The following is a 5231-nucleotide window of genomic DNA, read 5'->3' as shown; positions in this document are numbered from 1 at the left end:
CACGAAGCCTCTTCACCTCCCTCTCATAGGCTGCCTCCATATTTGTCTTCTCTTTGGCGAGCCGATCGTACTTCCTCTTCCAAAACCTGGAAGAGTGAGGAAGAAGAGAAGTCACCACATCATCAGGCTCGTCGATAACCTGATGCTCAAGAAACTCTATCAATGCATCCTTATCGCTAAGCTGCTGAAGCAGTTCTTCACGTTCACGGATCCAAGCACGTGACCGATCTTGGTCTCTCAACTCCTCTACTCCTTGGTCAGGGAGGGTTGAAGTCCCAGCCATAACTAAAGGTGTAGGTCTCGGATACTCATAAGGCATAAGGTACTCAGAAGCTCTCCTTCTAACCCAAGAGGTATAGGGTTCCAAAGCAATACAATTCACCACAAGAATCGATAATTTGCACACTATCATATACACGATTGTACCAAGCTGACGACGTGCCAAAACGGGGTTGTAGTTAATCCCACCACATGTACCAAGAAGAGGCACATTGGAGAATTCACCACAAGAATCGATAATCTGCACACCATCATATACACGGTTATACCAAAAGATATCCTCATTAGTGAGAGACATAAGTCTCGTGGACCACCGTAGACATCCTTTGTTCTCCTTGAAGGTGACCGTCTATGGCAAGTGCGAAATAAACCACTTGTACAATAGAGGAAAACAACACACAATGGTACCACCACCCTTTGCATTCCTCATATGCAAAGAAAAGTAAGTGTCACCCAATAGAGTAGGAACGAGATTAAGAGTAGAGAAAATCCTAATAGCGTTCATATCCATAAACTTGTCGATGTTGGGGAATAACACTAGCCCATAGATGAGAAGTACAAATATGGCCTCAAAGGCGTCCTCACTCATGGCCTTCCCATACAAAGTAGCTTGAGCGATGAGGAAATCAGATGGGAGACCTTGAATTCCACCTTTGGTAGTCATATGAGCACCAACCAGAGATTCATCTATATGCAACAGATCAACAATCTCTTGAAAAGTAGGGATCCTCTCCAAACCACTGAAAGGCAACTGATCTAGAATAGGTATACCCACAATATAAGCATAGTCCTCAAGCGTAGGCAAAAGCTGGATATCCGGAAATGTGAAGCAACGGTACAAGGGATCATAGAACTGCACCAATACACTCATCAGACCTTCATCCACCTGAGTAGCAAGAATAGACAAAAGCTTCCCATGACGAGCCTTGAACTCCAAGGGGTCTAATACATATGATGTCAAACTCCTTAACTCTTTCAAGTCGGGTTGTCTGAAACTGTACTTCTTTGTATTCCATCTTTGCTTATCCATGTCTCTGAAAATGTGCAAATAGACCTCTTAAGTTCCTTGAAAATTTTCTCATTGTTGATGGTATGGATGCATATGAATGCATGAATGCATGGATGCAACAATCACACTCAAGGATCAAGCAAAGCACACCACACAAAGGTCATAGGATGGATCAAGTCATCCTTAATATCAATCATCCATTTTGGTGGATTATGGTTTACACCTTATCAACACCCAAGTTCCATTGATATTAAGGATATACAAGAACGGATCAACCATGCATCAAGGGTTTGTTGCAAGCCACGAGCATGGAGTCTCAGTTAAGAACCACCCAAAGGGAATGTACTATGGTTTAAACCTGCCAATCATGTTCTACAAGAGGTTCCCATAGTCATCATCCCATTTTTCGGATATTATCGGACAAACGACTACTCGTATTCCAAAAATATTCTCAAGAGAGACTCTTATGAGTGTAGTATCGCGTAACAATCGTATCAAATCTTACACTTGAACGACCTTCGCACTACGTCCTAAAAAAATAGGCCAATATGGGCTTGGTAAACTAAGGTCTTTGGCTTCTAAGGTCTATATTGGAAAGAGTAATGCCTAAACACGACTACTCGTGTGACATTATTGATCCCAACATGACCTCCACCAAGTGAATGGGCTTGCAAGTCAACTTGCTAAGGAATAACTCCACACAAGTCAACAAGACTATGCCATTCTCCTATCCTAAGTGCACTCGAGTTTGGGTATAGAACTCATCTCACAAAGATCACCAAGCATACAAGAAATTAATATCAAGCAATTCATACATTACAAACAATACAGTAATCCCAAATTGCACAAAAATATGTCACAAATAATATAGACAATACAATACAACAAATGTGAAAAGTATGAAAAACCCACTAGGCAAATAGTCCCCAGCAGAGTCGCCACTTTTCTGTAGTGGAGTATTCGTTACCTTTAGATTTATTGACTAAATCAAAAGTAAACCATACAAATCGAGTCGCCACCGCACTTCTATTTATCCAAAGGAAAGGTTAGAAAGCGAACAAAATCCGAGAAGTTTTATCGAATCAAAAACTAGTAAAAATGTCAGAGATCGGGGTAAGGGGGTTGGTTATGCAATGGGAAGGTTTTAAGCACCCAAAACATCCTAGGTACTCCTAGCGAGCCCTTTTCACAAATTGTTGTAAGGTAGGTTGGTATTTGTGAAAAATTGTTTGTGCAAACATGATTGGGGAGATGAGAGAAGAATGTACAAATTATTTACAATTTTTGTGTTTGAATGGATAAACCCATTGCCTACGTACCATCTTAAAAAAGATTAGGATCAAAACCTCGTAGTTCGGGGTAAAAATCTCAAAACAAGTTGGTGAATTGATTGGTCCAAAAGCCTTAAGGTCTTTTGTTATCCAAGGGAGAAAACTCAACATAAAACCACAAATCCACCATGTGAGGATAACTTCAACATGCTAGTGAGGGGTTAACCCTATAATAAGCATGGAAGACTCATTGTCCATTACTAAGGATATAGGTGAGTATTATATCAACCTCTAGGATAACTCAAACCTAATAGCTAATGTTTATGAAAAGCTTTGGCAAAAGTGGCCATTGAAACCACGAAAAAACAATTGAGTGAGTTGTATTTACTAATGAAAAGTATTTACAAAGTATGGTCAAAGTTGACTTAAGGATTCAATTCAAAATAAGTGTTATGAAAATAAGTTTGGAAAATCAAAAGCATAGTGCTTAGGTTTCTAATTTTGAAAGCAAATGTTAATGTTTGCACACAAGTTTTGGCTTGGGTTAGAGTGGAGGGAAGAAGAAGAATGGCTAAGTCCTAAACATACAAAGATGAAGGAAGAGAAATAAAACCAATAATGGAGTTCCCTTCTTGAGATCATAGTGATGATCCAAGTAGCTCCCATCCTTTAGAATAAGCAAGCAAATAAGCAAATACTCAAGCAATCAATTAATCAAGCAAGCTCTTACGAATCTTCCAATGGCTTTTGTATCTCTCACTTTAGAAGCTCATGACAATGGTTCTTCAATTAGGCTCAAGTTGGAATCCCTAGCACAAGAACACACACATCAAAAAGTTCTATAATGCAAACAAAGAAATGCACAAGAGTGAGTTTAGAGGTTAGGTCCTTTCAAAGTCTTCAACATTAAGCATTCTAAAGGCATGAGGCCTAGTTGCTCTTTGACTTTTATAGCACTCTAAAGGCATGAGGCCTAGTTGCTCTTTGACTCCATTTTGCATAGGGAGTGTCCTAAAGTCTAAGTCCTTTTGTCCATTTGCATTTGGTTCACAACAATCAAAACAAAACACAAGCACAATAATATATACACAATTATGTGCTCAAGTGAGCAAAAGACAAATTGCATTAACATAAACATGTGCTCAAGTGAGCAAAGGGCAAAAGCAAATGAATAATATGTACATGAATATTAAATTGCGTAAAGTAAATTGCAAGAATTAAAAGTTAATGGTCAATAGTTAGAGTTAGTGTGCCATAAGGCAATTTAGCGCTATGTTAAGCAATCGTAAGTGGACTAATGTAGTAGTCACACCTATCTTAGGCCGATCAATAAAAATATAGGCAACAAACAAAAGTTAGAGATCTTGATTAGTAAACCAAGCTCCTACAACTTGCCATGCCAAAAGAAGATGAGAAATGATCTTGTATTGATTTAGGTTTTTTACTTGATTAAGAAGCAACCTATCCTTAATGCAAAGCCATTCACTTGATCTTTGGATCAAGATGAATTAGATTTAGATCAAGGAAGATTAAACCTCCTATACATCAAGGCTAACCACCAATCATTAACTCATGGATCAAAAAGAAAAAAAAAGATGAATAAGAACGCACATTAATGGAAATTCAAATGAAGTGATCAAAGTACATTGACCAAAGATAGATGGAATCAAGGTCAAATCCTAGTAAACAGAAGCAAAGTGAAACTTAGAAGTCAAGAAACAAATAAAATATTTTTGGTATTTTTGGAAATTAAAATAATACTTGAATTAAAATAAACAATTAAAGGTCAAACTTCAAATCCATTTCAAATCAACTTTGAAAAGTCCAAATGGATCATCCTAAGTTCAACAAGGTCAAACAAAGTTTGACAAAAAAATTCAGCATTTTTAGAAACCATAAACTATTTTTAATCAATTAAAAATGCATAAGAAATAACCTAATTGAATTAAAATCTCAAATAAATCTCAAATCAATTGATAAATTGATGAGAATATTTTTCATAGATCCATCATCATTCAAAGAGGTTAAGAAAATATTTTTGTATTTTTGGAATATTAAAAACTATTTAAAATGAATTAAAAATAACCAGAAAAGAGAAAATTCATAAAAAATATCAAATGATAAAATAAAAAATATTAAAAATCATTTTTAGAAACTAGAATTTAAAAGAGAAATAATGCAATTGGTCTCATGTTTTTTGGAATTAAAATGAGAGAGATATGATTTTTTGAAATAAAATGAAATAAAAGAAATAAAATGGAAATTAAATCAGAAATTGAAAAATTCTAAAATATGTGGCGCGTTGGATCCAAGCTCATTAGTTGAGTTGGCACATCCAAGGGTCCAGGCATGCGCGCGCATCAAACACCTTAGTCAACTGAGACACATGTGGTATTTAAAAAAGTCATTCAAATGAAGAGTGGAGATTAGATCTGGAGAATGCATCGCACGACTCACATTTGATCTGGCAAACAGACGGTGGTGTACACCACTGTCTTTTCCGGCGAGCTCATCAGCGCCGGTGAGAATTGCAGACATGGCAAACTCAACCAAATGGAGCGATCTATATATCAATGGAAAGCTGGAGTGATGTACATCACCCATGTACCATTTATTTTCACTCTAGACCTCCATGGAAAGAGAAATCAGAGGTGGAAAATAATGGTGTTCAA

Source organism: Lathyrus oleraceus, chromosome 3 (genome assembly GCF_024323335.1).
Source record: "Lathyrus oleraceus cultivar Zhongwan6 chromosome 3, CAAS_Psat_ZW6_1.0, whole genome shotgun sequence".
Classification (NCBI taxonomy): Eukaryota; Viridiplantae; Streptophyta; class Magnoliopsida; order Fabales; family Fabaceae; genus Lathyrus; species Lathyrus oleraceus.
This window is presented reverse-complemented; position numbering follows the sequence as displayed.